This window comes from Mus caroli, chromosome 6, assembly GCF_900094665.2.
Source record: "Mus caroli chromosome 6, CAROLI_EIJ_v1.1, whole genome shotgun sequence".
Lineage (NCBI taxonomy): Eukaryota > Metazoa > Chordata > Mammalia > Rodentia > Muridae > Mus > Mus caroli.
Window position 1 is genome coordinate 96,634,910 of NC_034575.1, and position 19,142 is coordinate 96,654,051.

General features: G+C 45.1%; 1 protein-coding gene and 1 pseudogene across 1 annotated transcript in view; both read left to right on the forward strand.

The window, feature by feature from the left end:
• The window catches only part of Gxylt2 (glucoside xylosyltransferase 2), a 91,167-nt gene that overhangs the window by 5,766 nt on the left and 66,259 nt on the right, over positions 1-19,142 (forward strand). The window lies entirely within an intron of this gene.
• Positions 16,007-16,593, forward strand: LOC110296668 (annotated as a pseudogene).

A 19,142-nucleotide genomic window follows, 5' to 3' on the forward strand; every position in this document is an offset into this window, starting at 1 on the left:
GAGAGAGAGAGAGAGAGAGAGAGAGAGAGAGAGAGAGAGCGAGCAAGCATTCACATGCATGTGCTCTAGTGCACATTGGGGGTAGGGGGCGAGAACAATTTTCCAGACTCAGTTCTTTCCTTCCACCATGTAGATCCCAGGAACTGAACTCAATTTGTCAGGCTTGGTGGCAAGCATCTTTATTTGCTGAGACATCTTGTCGACCACAGAGCTCAGATTTTTGTTTTTGTTTTTGTTTTTGTTTTTGTTTTTGTTTTTGTTTTTGACTCACACACATGCACAGCTACTCAAATTAGTTCTATTATCTTGGCCGTGAAACATACATCCTTTGGATGCTGCAGTAGCCTACTCTGGTTTGAGTGGGTCTACTCTAGCGCCCTCTACAGTTCATTTTCCATACAGCTGTTGAGATAATCTTGAACAGCTTAGACCAAAGCTGGTCACTATTCGGGTTTAAAGTGTGTGTGTGTGTGTGTGTGTCCCATCACACTATGAATAAAATTTATTTCCTTGGGTAGGAGAGATAGGCCAAGCTATAAAGCATGTTTCTTGTAAGGCTGATGACCTAAGTTAAATCTCCAGGATCGACATAAAATACAATCCCAGCATTCCTGTGGTGAGATGAAAGGTGAAGGCAGAGTTGCCCAGAATCTCAAGGACTAGCTAACCTGCAGTGCATCATCAGAAACAACAAGAAAGACCCTGACTCAGCAAGGTGGAAAGCCCCCAAAGTTGTCCTCTGACCCCCACACATGTGCATGTCCCCATACAAATAAGTAAACAAACAAACAAACTTTGAGTTTAACTTCTCTATGTGGTCATTGGCCCCTTCTCTCTATCAACCCATCCTCTGCCCTCATCTCTTTCTATCTTCCCTTCCATCGCTGGGCCTCCTTCCCCATTTGCATCCTCATGCAGCAGGGTCCTCATCTCTTTTGGGTCTATGTCCCAATGTCTTATTCACAAAGCCACCTCCCAAGCTGTGCAGATGTGCACAGTCCCCACCCCTCTAGATCTCCTAACTCATCCTGGCCAGTAGTTTGTTTTCGTCGAGTTCAAGCCCCTCTCATTCCTGGTGCACTGTCTATGTTATTAATCAGCTATCCCTGACGGCTGAGACCCAGATGACCTCATGGCGGGGGCCCAGTGAATGATTATGGAACGGACTAGAGAACAGAGGCAGGGTCCACCTTGTCTCAGACCAGTAAGATCCCTCTCAGCTAGGGTCCAACTGCATTAGTGAAGTCACACTGAGATATTATTATTATTAATGTTCATTTAGATTCCCTATTCCAGGATGTGGTGGTTCAAAAAAGAAAAAAAAAAAGTCCCCCATTGGCCCATAAGGAGTGACACTATTAGGAGATTTGGCTTTCCTGGAGGAGGTGCCTGACAAGGGGGTGGCCTTTGAAGTCTCAGAAGCTCGAGCTAGACCCAGTGACTCAGTTCACTTCTGCTACCTATGGATCAAGCTGTAGAACTCTGAGCTCCCTCTCCAGCACTGGGTCTGACTGCGTGCCACCACGCTTCTCGCCATGACAACCAGCCCCAGTGAAATGTTTTCCTTTGTGAGAGTTGCTGTGGTCATGGTGTCTTCATAGCAATAGAAACCCTAACTAACATCCAGGGTCTCATTCAGTGGACTTTGTAGTATGTTCTCCTTTCAGGCTGGACTCTCCAGTAGTTTCTCAGATTGCCTGGTTCTGACAGGTTTGGGATTGCTTTTGGGTTTTGCTATAGAAAGGTAAGGATCTGGGCAGTTTGGAAGAACACTGGCCAGTTGTCCTGGGAAGGTCTCATCAGAATCCGTGAAGTGTTTCCTGATCATCTGGCTTCTGAGTTATAGAGCTCTCTAGGGAAACCATCTCCATATTTCAGTTCTCATGTGTACTGTCTGTAAGGTTCACGATGGGTTGCATACAGTGGTACACACACATTTATTTTCAGCACAGAAGAGGCGGAGACAGACAGAGCTCTGTGAGTTTAAGGGCAGCCTTTCCTGTGTGGACAGTTCCAAACCAGCCAAGGCTACAAGACCAAAAGCAAACCAAACCACACCAACAAACAAAAAGATTCACAGCTACTAATTTGGGCCTGGCCACCTGGCAGAGGCGGGATTTGTTGGGTATCTGCTCTGGGTGGTTGTCCTGTCTCCCTTCCTTTTCTGCATACAAGAAGGAAACATGGTCTATGTTTGCTTCTGATCTTTGCTCTGATTTTTGAGGCTGGAGTGTTGACTTAACTTATTTGAGGTCCTCCGCCTGGGACTGTCGTTTTCTTGTTTGTTTCTATTGATCTAGACGCAAGCATCTCCATGCTTTGCGTTGTACCTCAGTATGGTTGTTCTGCTGGGAAAACTGTTCCCATTTTGGCCGATTGACTTCGTGTGTCCGATCAATGCATTTTTGGTTTGGCTTTGTGTCCGACATCAAGCCTGGGATCTCACACATAATAGGCAAGCATTCTGCCGCTAAGCCACAGACAAGCCTGGTTTTATTTGTAGTTTGGCTGGGGTTGGCTACTTCTTTTCTCTCTGGTATTATATAAAGTGCTCCAGGCTCATTCTGTACAGTCATTATATCAGTTTGTTCTTCGAGGAGCTCTGGTAACTTGTGTGCGTGGGGGAGGGAACAAGAGCAGTACTTGTGACTAAGAGCCTAGACACTAGGCATGCTTACTGGGATGGTATATTCTTATAGGCCTTCAAAGCCAGCAGAGCAAAATGAATATATGTATATGTGTATACTTACCTGTGTGTTTGCACACCTCTTAAGTCTCTCCATATATGAACATCAATGTCTCCATTAAGCTAAGCATGGGTTCCTGCTAATGTCTCCATCTCTAACTTTCATGGGTCCTTCTTGCTTCCTTCCCTCCCACATGCAAAGGGAGAAAGGGGCTTTAGTTTCTTGGGAGTGCATCGCAAATCCCGTTACCTCTGCTTGATTTGAATCCCTGTAATTTGGAGGGAAGGAGAAGGAAAGGAGGAAGGGACAGATTTAGATCAGCTCAGCCAACTGATGTCAGCTAAACAAGCCCCATCCCTTGATACTACCCATCCCACCTGGGGGAGTGAGTATGGTAGATGTTATGGTTGGCATTGGACCTCCATTTTCCAGGTACCTCCACAACTCTTTTGTGAACCACAGCACCAAGGGATAGATGGCTTAAGCCCACATGACAACCTGTTCTTTCCGATGTGTAAGCTTTGTGTATCCAGGATTAAGCATATCAACCCATTAATTTCTCTAGCTACAGTTATGGGAGTCAACTTAGAATATTGGGTGGAAGACTCCTATATCTTCTAGATATAACCAGAGGACTCTCCCTAGCTACTCCTAAGGAAATCAACTGTAGGGTGAAAGCTTCATTTGGGGCAGTAGAGAAAGAAAAAGAATAAGGGGCTATATTAGTTACCTTTCTAAATACTGTGACAAACTGCCCGACACAGGCAGCTTAATGAAGGAAGGGTTTAGTTTGGCTTATAGTTTGAGGGTACAGTCCATCCTGGTGGGGAAGTCATTGCAGCAGGAGCCCAAGACAGAGGATCACATAGCAGCCGCAGTCAGGAAGTAGAGAGATGAAAGACGGTGCTTGGCTCACTTTGTCCTTTTAATTCAGTCCAGGACCCCAGACTGTGGAATGGTGCCTCCTACACTTGGGATGGGTCTTTGCCCTTCAGTTAGCCTCGAAACTCCATTGAAGATATACACAGATGTTTGTTCCCGTAATGATCCTACATCCTGTCATGTTGACAACCAATGTTAGCCATTGTAGGTGCCTTGAGAACATTGTCAAGTCTCAGAACGAATAATGGTCTTGAGGTCCGTCTAGCTGGGATCCTCCTGTCACACATGCTGGAGTTGCACCTAGCTGAGCTAGATTTCCTTAATCAAAATCTTGGAGCCATTGATGGAGACAGAGGGGAACGGTTTCAGAGGTGCACAGGAGGGAAGCCATTGATGGAGACAGAGGGGAACGGTTTCAGAGGTGCACAGGAGGGAAGCCATTGATGGAGACAGAGGGGAACGGTTTCAGAGGTGCACAGAATACTGTGCTTACTTGCGTCCTAAGCTGTGGATGATTCAGAGGTAGGTAACCTCTGGTCCACCGAGAAATCTGAACTGCACTGAGAGAGTATGGAACCCCACATGGGGTGGGAATGCCAGGCTCCAGGGCAGCGCAGAGACACTGGATCAGGCTGATGGTGGGCTCCATGTCCGGTTCCAAGGTCAGCTCTGCTTTCCACTCCCAAAGCTGTTCCAGTCATTTCTAGATCCCAGAACCTAACAGGTTCCCCTGCTCTCTGAATCTAGTTTGGCATGCGTGTCTGTCACCTACCCCCTGGGGAAACACAACTAACTCGGACTCACAGCCCCTGTTCCTAATGCCTTTACTAAATTCAGTCAACACAGGACAAATAGACACTTCCTCTACACACATACACAAGCAAGATTCTTCGGGAGAAATTTTGATAACAGTTTTGTTTTTCTTATTTTCATCTACAATTTAACAAACAAATTTTACAGTATCTGGGGTTTCATCCCAATGTAAAAAATCAACAAAAGATGAGAATTGTATTGACGATAAAGTTTATTTTATATTTCTCCAGCATTTGGCTAATTTCTGATTATGAAGTTCCCAAAACTACCCTTGGGGGGAAAAAAAGGAATTGTCTTGACTTGATTCCTTACTGTTTTGTTGTGGTGGTGGTGGTGACAAAAGATTCAAAACTGCACTAATTAGGTAAGGGTTAATTTTGGCTCCCAATTTGAGGGTCCAGTCCATCAGCATGAAGCAGATGGTCACATTGCCTCTGCAGTCAGGAAGGAGAGAGAGAGAGAGAGAGAGAGAGAGAGAGAGAGAGAGAGAGAGAGAGAGAGAGAGAGAAGGCTGGTGCCTAGTTTTCTTTATCCTTTTTATTTAGGCTGGGACCCTAGTCCAAGGGGTCACACCCACACCCACACCCACCCTGCATTCACAGGTAAGTTTCTAAACCTTTCTAGTACTATCCTCATAGACATACCCAGATGTGTGATTCCAGTTAAGCAGACAGTCAGGAGAAATCATCATAGCCCCTCTACTGAGAATTCTCGATTTTGTGCCAGTAGAGTGGCTCGTGTGTTTAAATGTGATTTTTATATGATGATATGACTGTTAGAACATGAGTTGTTGTAATCTTCTGGCAGAAATGCATATTGTTTAATACGGGACCCACATCTTCCACAGGACATAAAGAATACATAATCAAGAATATGACTTCCTCCTATGGACGTGGAAACCGAGGCCCAGAGGAGTCAAATTAGGATGGATGTAAAACATCTGGTACAGAGCTGACTCACGATCCCTCTCAGAGAAGTTTGTTGTCCTGGGCACTATCACTGCCCATAATTTGTTTAGGAAGTAAACTATAACTGCACCCAGATGCCTCACCGGTCTTCAGGAATCCTTGGCTCTCTTGCAAGCCGACTGGTGAGATGAGATGATGCAAATGGAGTGCGTGCTTAGGGCATGTGGCAAAGGAACTGTGGGAGCCAGGGACAGCACAGAGACACATTCGAGCAGGCTCTATTGGAGGGGGAGAGTTCGGACACGAGAACACTAAGACTCACCTTCCATGTATGTGGATGGACACAAGGCCCTATCTCCTGGAGTGACTAATAGTTGATAGAGTGTGGGAGACAGGAGCCTTTAGACTGGACCCTGGAGAGTTCCAGACTGGTGCCTGGGCCAATTAGAATTTTGATGTCTCTTTAAGGACACAGAACCAGTGGTTTAAGTTTTAAGAAAGAGGGTCTGGGCCACACACTTCCTGAGAATTAAGCAGTGTGCTCCAGATCCTACCCATGACATGTCTCCTGAAAGTCATGGCTGCGGTGGGGTGCAAACCTTTGTGCTCCATTTTCTTCCTCTCATTTTTTTTCTGAGAATTTTAAGGTCTTAACATTGTCAGATTAATGACCCCAAAGCCATACACATTCAAGAAATAGATTTCCTTATCGGAAGAAAGAATGGGTCAGTGGAAACCCAGGTCATTGTCTGAGAATTTTACAAAGTGTGCCCAGCCTTTAATTTGGTTGGCAGCAAATTAGATCTTGTATGCTTTTTGCTGAGCTGCCTCCCAGCTGGGTTTGAGCACGAACACAACGTATTTAGAGAAACGGAAGGATGCCTGATAAAGATAATATTTAACTATAATCATGGTGATAATGACTACTTAATCATTACTTTAGGGACAGTACTGACTGAGCCAGGAAGGCTGGCACATACCTGTAATAGAGAGAAAGGAAGGGAGAGAAGAACAAACCACTCAGGGAGGAAAGGGTTTGTTTAGGTTACAGGTCACGGTCCATCATCAAGGGAAACCAAGACAGGAAACTGGAGTCAGGAAGTGATGCAGAGACCAAGGAGAAACACTGCTGGCTGGTTTAAGCTTCAGACTTTGCTCAGTCTGCTTTCTTTTTTCCACAGTAGGCTGGGAGTGGGCCCTCCAACATCAGTTAATCAAGAAAACCCAAGAGCTCTGCCCACAGGACAGTCCAAGGGACCTGATTCCTCAGTGGAGGTTCCTTCTCCCCAGGGGTGATAACGGACAGGTGCTATGCATGTGGTTAGCAATTTTTGACAAGGGCTAAGCATGTTGTATGCAGCATTACTTCACTGAATCTCCACTGTCACCTGAAAGGTCACTCCTGTTTACTGGGTAAGTCAGAACATCTTCACTAGCAAGCAGTAGGAGTCCAGCCCATACACAGTGTCACTTCATCATGAACAGAAAACTACTGACTCAAAACTAGAGACTGCAGAGGAGATAAAGGTCCAGTTACAGGTGTGGCCAAAGCCATCCTGCCCCTGTCATTAAGCTTTGTGTGAATGACTCTCTCAGGTGCTCCCTCCCTACGGAACCAGCTGATCTGGGCTTGTGCTCTTAAGTTGCAGACATCTGCACTTTCTGATGGCCACACCAGGGACATGTGCCTGCAGCTGTGAGGGTAAGAGGTGTTGGTTCAAACCTCAAGGGATGAAAACTGAAGAGCAGTTCCCTTAAAATATAATTGAGCTGCTCTTCCTTGAAACTCCTGAAAACAGTTGCTGGTAAGAAAGACAAGGACCAGCAAACATCCAGTCTCATCAATGTGTCCATCTTCCTGATTCAAAGCACCAGGGTAGAGATGGTAAGAGCTTTTGCTCTAGAGAGTACAGCCAAACAGTAGACCTAGAAAATGAAACATGTCCATAAGCCTTCAAAGAGAAAAATTGCTAACCACATGCTGTTCTTAGAAACAAATCCCAGACTCTGAACCCTTTATCACTACTGAAAATTCCTTTGGAAAAGATCTCTCTGATACAGTCTCATGATTTCTTTTCTCTCTCTTTCTCTCTCTCTCTCTTTTTATTGAAATGTATTTGTAAAGGGCATAGGCAAGTTATAAAAAAAAAAAACATCTCTTTCCAGCTTAGAAAAAAATTGTAGGCACAGGGAGACAGATGAGTGGATAAAGGTTGCTTCTTGTCCTCTGACCTCCACATGTGGACTATGGCACATGTGTTCCTACAAGCACAAGCATGTATGGGCGTGAAGGCACACACACACAATTAATGCTTAAGATTTTGTAATACAAAATAAACTGTTCATGTATTCACACTGTCACATATATTGTATATAGTTCTAAAAGCCAAAATACTAGCAGTGGATATGAAACTGTGGTTATAAGTGCTTCACTGTGCCTGTCTGTGTTTTCAAAGCTTTCTGTAATGAGTATGTATATCAGTGTCATGTGATACTCTTTGGGGAGATGTCTATACACCCTAGATAGAACTGATGACAGAACTGAGTAAGTATACCGCTGAAGTCCCCCCTTGGTGAACCAGTGACTTTATAGGCAGCTATGTCACCAAAGCTGACTTTGGCGCCGTGCAACCCTTGAAAGCCAGAGCTCCGGAATTCACTGCAGCGCTTACAGGCAGCTTTACAGGTAGGAGAGTCCCTGCTTCTCAGCAGTCCTGAGTGCTTAGATAACCTTGAGGGAGGGGGAACCTTGTGAATCTGCTAAGTTTCAGGAACTCCCTGAGAGTCGTGAACTGTTACATACTTAGTGTCAGTCCAGTGTCCCCATCCCATCCTAGCCATGGTCTGTACTCCCTCTCCTCCCTCCCCATTTGTTCTATGTTCTCCCCACCCATCTTCTCTCCCTTCCCCCATCCCCTCCCCTAGCAGGGACAGGGTTTCCCTATGTAGCTCTCATGGTTCTGGAACTCACTCTGTAGACCAGGCTGGCCTCAAAGTCAGAGATTTGCCTGTTGGGATTAAGGAAGTGCACCACCACTACCTGGTGTTTTGTTTTGTTTATTGTAATTTTTATGTGTAAGGATGGTTTGTCTGCATATATGTCTATGCTTGTGTGCATTCGTAGTGCCTGCACAGGCCAGAGAGGGCATCAGGTCCCCTGAAACTGGAGTTGCCCATGGTTGTGAGCTGCCATGTGAGTGCTGAGAACAGAACCTTAGTCCACAGGAAGAGCAGCCAATGCTCTTAACTCCTCTCTCCAACCCCCACGTTTTGGGTCTTCACAGCCTCCCTCCAAGATAAAACGTGCAGCTTGGAGCCAATTGCTACTCAACAGTTACTTGTGTAATTTGCAAAAAAGAAAAAGAAAAGAGGAAGGAAGGAAGGAAGGAAGGAAGGAAGGAAGGAAGGAAGGAAAGAAGGAAGGAAGGAAGGGAGAAAAGAACAAAAAAGCCCTGCAAAGTAAAAGTTTATAAAGGCCCACAATATGAAACCCTGGCGATTGTTCTGAGGTGGTGGAGGATGGGAAGTACTTGGAGAGACCATTTCTCCACTTCCCAGCCAAGGTGGTAACTCTTACTCTTTTTTTCAGGGGTGGAGATAACATTTTCTGTTTCTATGTGATCCCCTTATTCTCCTCCCTCCCACATCCAGTGCCATTTATTTCAAGCTCACTCTGCTACTCCATATTTTTAAAATCCCAACAACATCCTAATTTGAACAGAAAAGGGGGTGGAGAAATCAAATCTCCTGTGTCAGGAACAGTCACAAGGCACAAAAGGGTGAGATGAGTGTTAGCCTAGGCACCAGCACAGGATTTTGCAATAGAAAAAATCAAAAGGTGTTAAATAACAGCAGAGAGTTGGTTAAGGTGTGTTATGGGAATCATATCCCACACAAGGGCATCCAAGAAGGCTGTGAGTCCAGGACTGGAGTCCAGCCTACCCCAGGATCCCAGGACAGAAGCTCCATCAGTCCACAGAGAGCTCTGTCCGATTCAGTTGTGTAGCATGTTTAGCTCAATGATTGGAAGCATGACCTCTGCCCACTGCAACTGCTGCAGAATGTGAGCCCATCGGTAAGAGAGGTCTTCGCAGATTCAGCTAGCTAAGGATCTCAAGAAGGTAGACTTGGGGTGGGGAGCTAAGTCTGAAAGCTGATGTTCTTTGGAGTGCTACATGCCTCTAAACCCAACACCCAGCAAGCTGAGGCAGGAGGATTACAGGTTTGGAGACGGCCTGGGATACATAGTAAGTAAGATACATATCTCGAAAGACAATAACTAAATGAAGGAAGGAAGGAATAAATAAATAAGAAATAAAGAAGGAGGGGAACAAAGAAGCAAGGGAGGGAAGAGACTTAAACCTAAGAGCTATATCGGCAAATGTGCCTGAACAGTGACGGTTGAAGTGACATGGCTACCTCATTAAGAAACTCTGGGCATTGCTGTGACCCAGAAGCTAGAGGGAGATGCAGATGTCTTTTCCTTACCTTGTGGAAGAAGCCTGGCCCTGCCCATACCTTGATTATATATCTCTTGACAGCATGAGAGAATTACTTTTGTTGGGCTAAACCACCAAGAGTGAGTGAGGAAGGGGAGCCTGGCCTCTTAGATGTGTTCCCTGGGTCACACCCGCATGCTGGGATACTCACCCATCGTGCAGCATGCGTATGTGTGTGCTGAGATGTCAGAAAGCAGATGCACACACATCCCCCACATGGGCGTGGCTACCCACTTCAGACATCAGATACCTCCACTGCCTTAGCTCTAGACTTTGTTTAGGAACTCAGCCATGTTTCAGACACCATGAACCAAATTTAAAGTGTACTACTCATTAATGTGTTTATCAAATTATTTTATTAAGCCCCCCGTGGCAGGTTTTTGGCATGCCTTTGACATTATTCATATTCTACTGTGACTCCAAGGCAAGCTGTCAGCTTGGCTGTCTTGAAAGATTAATGATACTTGATTTGACTCCAAACCACGGGTCATTAAAAGTGATTTAAGTGTTAGCAAAGTTTTCGGTGTCGCGTCTGCCTTCCAAGTGAAAGGTCTGATCGCAGCTTCAGTAGGAGAAGTGCTTGTGTTCATTCGTGTTTCTAAAGCATGTGGGTTAGGGCGAAGGACATAGCTCTGTCAGTAAATCCTAGCTGCATGAGGAAGAAGACCTGAAGTCCATCCTTAGAAGCCATGTGAAAAATACACACACACACACACACACACAATCCTAGCACTGGGGAGGGAGAGACAGGTAGATAGATCCCTGGGACTCATTTGCTGGCCAGCCTAGCTGAATTGGGCAGCTTTATATTTCAGGGAGAGGCCCTGACTCAAAAGATGAAATGGCTCCTAAGGAAGAATGACAGCCTGAGTTGGTCCTCTGTCTGGCTTTCCACATATGCACACACATATGCACACACACATATATGCGCACGCGCGCGCGCGCGCACACACACACACACAAACACACACACACACACACACACACACACACACACACGCTCTTGCGAATAAAACTTACAGTGTTTCAAGAACATTTGTAAGTGACTGTCGCTGCCCACTTGTGATTTGAATAGAAAGAATTCCACATCCATAGATTGCCTTTCCAGGGGCTGTATTTAGTGTCTCCATTTCTTCACCCACCACTCTGGCTCCTTCCCAGCCTTCTTCTGTATTCAGCAAGTCAAATGGGTTCATCTTGCAAAGCATTACAGTACAGAAACGCTTCTAATACCTTCTTGCCCGCAGTGAGCCCAATCAGTTTCTTAGACTTTATCTTCTTCAGGACATTTCTGCATCTCCTTTGCCGAGTAAGGCTCCTCGCTGGCTGTCTGGGGCTGTGTGTTAAAGAAGTGTGATCTTGCTTGCAGCTTTCCCTGGCCTTATCACAGCATCATGCTTGCCTGAGTTAATTCTGCTTGTCACTTAAGGGGAACTCTGATAAGAGAGGTGGTAGGAGGCAGTGGGGAAGAGGGGCCGAGCAGAACCAATTACCCGCTTAAATAATTCAGTGTTTTTCTTAGTAATAGGCTACAGAGTAAACAGCAGTACGCATAAATGCCGTTTTCCATTATTTATACACTCTAGAAATGCAAGTTTAATTAAGTCGCACACTTGAGACTTTGAAGCGATTAAGGAGACGCTTGTCTCAGACAGCAGGCAGGGGAGGTGTGGGAGCCTCCGCTCCCTCTGAGCTGCCTCTGGGGTTCGGAGGATCCTTTTTCATGTGAGTGTGGGGAGCTGGAGCCTGGACCATGGGGACAATAGCTTCCAGGCTCACTCATGTCACATGTGCTATTGCTGCACCCCCATAGCGTGCTTTAAAATCTCTTCTACAAAATCCGTGTGATAAGTTTGCGTGCTTGTTTACCTACTTAACAACAGTGGTTTAATCCCAGTACTTTTAGACACACAAACAATGCCATGGATTTTCTTTCTTTCTTTCTTTCTTTCTTTCTTTCTTTCTTTCTTTCTTTCTTTGTTTTTTTCTTTCTTTTGTTTATTTATGAAATTGTGCAACCACTGCCCACCCCCGTTCAATTATAGAACATGTTCATCACCACCCCTAAAGGAAACTATATCCACTAAGTTATCCAAAGACTTGAGGTTTGCTGTTTTCTGTTTCCACACACGTTACAGCACATGTCAGTCAGTATTTATTCCTTTCTAGTGTCAAATGATATTTCATTGTGTAGCTTGCCACATTTTACTTAAGCATTCATCATTTGAAGGGTATGTAGGGTGGGCTTGGTAATCGTGATTAATGCTGGCATGGACATTTGTGTACAGATTCTTTGTAGACATATGTTTTCAATTCTTTCACATAGCAAGTTTGTGAAATTGCTCAGTCAGGTGGTGCACTCTATATTTAGCATTTTTTTTGGGGGGGGGGACTGCTGGTTTTCCAGGGTGGCTGTCATAGTTTATAATGCCACCAGCTGTGCTGAAGAGCTCCCCTTTGCTAAGTCCTTTTGTTTATTTTCTTGGTACGGGGGGGGGGTGTCAAATCCAACACTCCACACATTTCAGGCTAGCAATATTCCTCTGAACCGTATCTAGAGACAAGGCATCTCTGTGTAGCCCATAGTGGCCTGAATTCACTGCACAGCCAAGGCTGACCTCAAATTCATGATCCTCCTGCCTCAGCCTCCCAGCTGCCTCTTTCCCTTTCCTTTTCTCTTTTTCCTTTTCTTTTCTTAAAGATACCCCAATCCAGTACCAGGAATGGTTGTAATCACCCTGGTAGGTGGTGACTGACAGGAAACAAAATACTGTTGTTACTTTTCAGCCTCCTGAAAAGTAGGCTGCTGAGGTTCTGTCTACTCAAGATTAAGATTAAGCAATCTTAGCACAGTGTTCAAGGTATATCAGCACCAGACTGAGACTTAGCCATGGATGTTGCTAGAAAGGGACTGGGAATGGCGACTGTCCCCCAGAGCCTGTCCAGCGCAACACCACCCATCACCCCAGGGAACCAGAAGCAGTTATGTAAGTCCTTGACTCCATGATTCCATTCACCAGTGGTTCAAGGTGGCTTAGTCCTGTTTGGCTTAGTTACTTTCTCAAGACCTGTCTCCCCAGGAAGGTCCAGATAGATTTGAGAAACTTAGCAAAGCTGAGACTTTCTTAATAAGATGGTAGATATTAACCAGTGGTCCCATGTATAAGAACACAGTCTAAAGAAATAGTGCAGAAGAAGAAGGAAAATCTACTGGCGACAACTGCTTGGTGCAGGATTTTAAAATAACAGGATAATTACAAAGAACCCATGAGAGAAAATTTTACAGGTGATGGTGTTTCCCTGGGTGGAATAGTAGATAGCCCATTTTAAAAAAATGGTCATTCCTGCTTAAAGAGGAACAGGAAAAAATGAAAGAAGCAAATAAGAAACGGCAATTAAACTTCTATGCATACTGGGAGTGCCGGCAAATGCTCTAATCCCAGCTCTCAGGAGGCAGAGGCAGGAGAATCTTTGTGAGTGTGAGGCTAGCCTGGTCTACATAATAAGTTCCAGGCCAGACAGGGTTACAAAGTGAGATTCTGTCTGAAATGTCTGTGTATAAACACACACACACACACAGACTTAAACACTTATATACTATCAATCAGCTGTAAGAGAGAGAGAGAGAGAGAGAGAGAGAGAGAGAGAGAGAGAGAGAAAGTATGTGTTCAATTGAATAAAAACGGATTTCAACATGAAAAAAGTCAACAGGTGTTCCAAGGGAAGAAGTTTGCGTCGTTACCAGCTTGAATATTTTATATGATTTTTAACATTTTAATTACTTACTTGGGAATACAATGCATGTGAGTCATGGTGCACAAGTGAAGGGCACGGGACAACTTGAAGGAGTCCATGCTTTTACCACGTGGGTCCCAGGAACCAGACTCGGTTATCCAGGCTGGAGCCCGCTTGCTAGTGGTTTTCTGTTTTTTGTTTTTTTAAGTAATGACTAGCACTTTTAAAAATTTATTTATTTATTTTATGTCCCTAGTGTTTTAATGTCTTATGTTTTATACTTTTCAACTTCAAATGTACATTTTCTCATCCTTTTCCTAAGGATGAATGTTTGTTTATTTATATGGTTTCCTATAATACATAATGTTGAATATACAGTGTAAATAACAGTGAAATAATGGAATATATAATCATCAGCTGAAGTAAGCTTGGGAGAAAAAACTCAGATCTGCAACAGAAGATAAGGTACAAGCACTCCTTACGGCCTTTCTCCCATGTAGGAGGCAGCCAGGAAGGAGCTGGCAAAGGCATTCCAGGCCAGAGAACAGAGTCTGTGTTGAGTCTATCAGGGAGAAGAGGAAGATCAAGATCTGTGTGGAGGCACAGAGCTGGAAGGGGAGAAGGCTGGAGGCTCTGACTGAGTCGGGGCTGAGTTCTCAGCAGTGATGTCAGGAACCAGTGATGTCTGGGCAGAAGCTGTGATCCCAGAACTAAGCTCCTTCGGGTGAGGAGGGACCCGGAAGTAAGTAGATGATACCATGCAGAGAGGGGAAATGCAGGAGAGCGTCTTGGTGCCCTTCACCCTCTAGATGAAGACAACGCTGTGTCTGGGGATGGCCAGGAGGAGCTAGGAACATCCTGTTCCCTCTACTGGACAAGCACAGTGAGGATGTGGGGCCCTCCAAGACAGCTTTGACTTCATCAAGGCAAGAAAAGGAAGGGAACTTTAAGCAAGAGCCGAGGTAGGGCAGGTGTTCCAAGGAAGGCGGGGTGGGCAAAGGGCAAAGATAATTGTGAGAATCCTGGCCTGGCTGAGGGCTGAATTGTAGGTGGGATAGTTGTGTGTTGTACATGTGTGTTAGTGGCATCCAGGGGCTCCCAAGACTCTCTCTCTTTCTCTCTCTGTGTGTGTGTGTGTGTCTACCTGATCACAAACAGCAAATGAGTGTGCTTTGCTGGGCAGGCATTATCTGTGGTATAAGCCATTTCTTCTGGTCACAGCTGGAGGCATGATGGGGGTGTGGGTCAGGGTTGTGTGACAGGGCCATCAGGAAACAGGTGACTCAGTGGGATTTCAAAGGATGGATCAAGACAGAGTGTGGTGGCCATGTCTGCAATCCCAGCAATTGGGCAGCAGAGGATCGGAAATTCAAGACCAGTCTTAGCTACTTTCTCAACCAACCAACCAACCAACCAACCAACCAACCAACCAACCAACCAAATAGTTCAGTTGGTAAAGTGATTGCCTTACAAGTAGGAGGATCTGAGTTCAAACCCCAGGACGATACCTGAAGCTTCGGTGATGGTGTGGGAGAGACCTTCAGCCCAGCTTAATAGGTGACTTTCAATGACAATTCTGTATAAAAATTGAAACGGTAGATGGCATCTGAGGAACAACACTGAAGATGTCCTCTGGCCTGCATACCCACTGCTCACGTGTATACACATGAACGTGCAAACAATGTGCATGTACACTTGTGCAAACACCCACACACACGCAACACAGGCTCCTCAATTCCAAACAGCAAATGCCCACTTCAGTTGTTTTGTACAAATCCCAAGCCAGAGCATAGCAAACGACCCTGTGTCTGGCTGAGTCCAGAGCCCTGAGGGGTTAAGAAGTTCCAACTACTTGCACAGAACTCCTCAGATCCGTGCAGACTCGGAGGACATTTGAGAGGTGGTGAGTGTGCTGTGGGTGGGAGCCGGTGAAAGGCGTACTCTGGCAGCACACACATCCCTTCATTATTCATGTGGCAGCACACCAGGGCTGCCTACGACCCAGAGCCTGAGGTTTGTAATGTAATGTGAGAGGGAGCAGTGGGGCGGTGGAGGTCTCCTTAACTCCCACCCACTGGTGCTGGCCCTGGCACCAGAAGTGGCTTTTCATTACCTGTTACCAGACACCATGAGTTATGCAAGCCTAGCTCTTGTTTTTAGTAATGCACAGGCCTCAATACTGGAACCTGGAGGGAAGGGGAGAGATGGCTTGCTCTGCCTTGGGAAGGGGAAGTTTTCCTTCCCTCCTTTTGGATTTGATGTTGGGGTGGGAACCACAGCCTGAAGCCTGCTGGGCAGGTACTCTAGCATCGAGCACATCCCTGGTCTACATAGTTATTTTCAGTGGAATAAGTATTTGTCCAACTGTTTGAGAGACACAATTTCTGCATGCACAACACTCAGCTTAAGAATTGCACCTTCAGGAGTGCTGAGCCTCATGTCATGCCCTGCGCTGCCCAGACTAGCGATCAATACAGTCAGGATGACTGAAGGTGACCCCAAGAAACCAAAGGGCAAGATGTCTGTTTATGCCTTCTTCGTGCAGACACACAGGGAAGAACATAAGAAGAAAACCCAGAGGTTCCAGTCAACTTTGCGGAGTTTTCCAAGAAGTGCTCGGAGAGGTGGAAGACAGGGTCTAGCAAAATCAAAGTTTGATGAAATGGCAAAGGCAGATAAAGTACGCTATGATCGGGAGATGAAAGATTATCGACCAGCTAAAGGAGGCAAGAAGAAGGACCCAAATGCCCCCAAAAGACCTCTGTCTGGATTTTTCTTATTCTGCTCTGAATTCCGCCCCAAGATCAAATCCACAAACCCTGGCATCTCCATTGGCGATGTGGCAAAAAAGCCGGGTGAGATGTGAAACAACTTCAGTGACAATGAAAAGCAGCCTTGCGTTACCAAGCAGCAAAGCTGAAGGAGAAGGATGAGAAGGATGTCGCTGACTCTAAGTCTAAAGGGAAGTTTGAGGGGGCCAAGGATCCTGCTAAAGTTGCCCAGAAAAAGGTGAAAGAAGAAGAAGAGGAGGAGGAGGGAGAGGAGGAGGAGCAGGAGGAAGATGAATAAAAACGCTGTCTCCTTGTGAATACCTTAGAGTAGGAGAGCGCTGTGATTGACACATCTCTTATTTGAGTCGTGTCTATTGCCCTTGTTAGGTTTAATTACAAAATTTGATCACGATCATATTGTAGTTTCTCAAAGTGTCAGTGGTTTACATGAAGTGGCCGTGGGTGTCTGGAGTGCCCTGAAACTGTATCAAAGTTGTACATAGCTCCAAACATTTTAAAAATGAAAAGGCACTCTAGAGTCTTCCTCACTCAGTGCACTTTGCTGTTGGTGTGACAAGGCATTTGAAGATGTTTCTGGATTTTGTTCTCAACTCATAAGGTAGTGTTAACTATATGGTTATTGGCTAGAAATCCTGAGTTGTCAGCTGTACATATCTATAGTTTGTAAAGAGAACAAAACAACCCAGACAGATTCTTGAGGCTCCTTGTTTGGCGTGGAGGCTGTGAGGGGACAATGCCTTTTGGAGGGGGCCGTAGCTCAGGGTGTGCACTGTGAGGCTGGACCTGTTGATACTGTGGTGGGCATCCATTTAGCTTCAGGTTGTCCTGTGTTTGTATATAGTGGCATAGCATTCTGCTGACATTCTTAGTTGTGGGAAGGGGGGAGGGGTCAGCTGGCCCGAGAAGTGTTTGGAGATTTTTCTTTAGTTCAGTGCAGTAGGTTTAAAACTTTTTAAAGAAACTATAGCAGTCATCGTTGTCAGCAAAGCAAAGAACTACTGCATCAATGGAAGTTCAAGAACTCTCTGTACCTAAACGCAATTTGCAATGTTCTGTTATTTTTTTTGTATGTTTAGAATGCTCAAATGTTTTTGAAGTTAAATAAACTGTATTACATTTTTAAAACTAAAAAGAAAAAAAGAAAGAGAAAAAGGAAAAGGAAAAGGAAAAGAAAAAGAAAAAGAAAAAGAAAAAGAAAAAGAAAAAGAAAAAGAAAAAGAAAAAGAAAAAGAAATGCAGTTCCAGGACGGAGAGATAGCTCCACCTTTGAGAGGGTGTGAGCTGCTCTTGCAGAGGATGGAGAGATGGCTCCACCTTTGAGAGGGTGTGAGCTGCTCTTGCAGAGGATGGAGAGATGGCTCCACCTCTGAGAGGGTGGGAGCTGCTCTTGCAGAGGACCAGAGTAGAGTTCACAGCACCCAAGCACCCCCAGTTCCAGAGGATCAACTTTGCTGCTGGCCTTTGCTGGCACCTATTCTTCATACTCTCTCTCTCTCTCTCTCTCTCTCTCTCTCTCTCTCTCTCACACACACACACACACACACACACACACATTGCCTCTGGCCTTTGCTGGCACCTATACACATACACACACACACACACACACACACTCACACACTCATATACTGACACACAGAGACACACTCTGACACACAGACACACGCATACACACAGACACACACTCACACACAGACACACACTCACACAAAGACACACTCATATATAGACACACAATGACACACTCTCACACACACAGACACACACACATACACAGATACAGACTCACTCAAAGACACACACACAGACACAGACAGACATGCACTCACAGAGACAGATATTCATACACAGACACTCACACACACACAGATACAGACACACAGAGAGACATACTCACACATACACACCAAGACACACATTCAGATACTCACACTCATGTTCACATAAATAAAAATGAATTTATCTATGAAAGAAAGAAATACAGCTTTTAGTCAGCCTCCAGAAATAACTGCCATCCTGTACTGGGCTGTCCCATTCTTGTTGGCATACTTTATTTTCACTCCACACACATCCGCTAATAAGATGCAACACTTTTTTTCCCTTTACCCTTTATTTAAGGTCAAGATGGTTCATTTAAAAACAACAACAAATGAAAAAAAAAAAAAACAAAACAGTACCACACTGTGATGTGGCCAGCAGACCTGTGATAATGGCCATTCTCTTGGGTATTAACATTGTAGTATTTTTAGATGCTGAAATGTGTCAATGGAACCAAGAACATTAGAGAATAAAAATCTTGGATGAAAATTGACACCATTGGGGGCCCTGTTTTTCATCCAATAGATGACTGTGAGCATCCACTTCTGTATTTGCCAGGCACTGGCATAGCCTCACACGAGACAGCTATATCAGGGTTCTTTTAGCAAAATCTTGCTGGCATATGCAATAGTGTCTGGGTTTGGTGGCTGATTATGGGATGGATTCCCGGGTGGGGTAGTCTCTGGATGGTCCATGCTTTCGTCTTAACTCCAAACTTTGTCTCTGTAACTCCTTCCATGGGTATTTTGTTCCCTATTCTAAGGAGGAATGAAGTATCCACACGTTGGTCTTCCTTCTTCTTGATTTTCTTGTGTTTTGCGAATTGTATCTTGGGTATTCTAAGTTCCTGGGCTAATATTCACTTATCAGTGAGTGCATATCAAGTGACTTCTTAAGTACCCAAGGAGCTGAAGGGGTCTTCAATCCTATAGGTGGAACAACAATACGAAGTAACCAATACCCCCAGAGCTCGTGTCTCTAGCTGTATATGTAGCAGAAGATGGCCTAGTC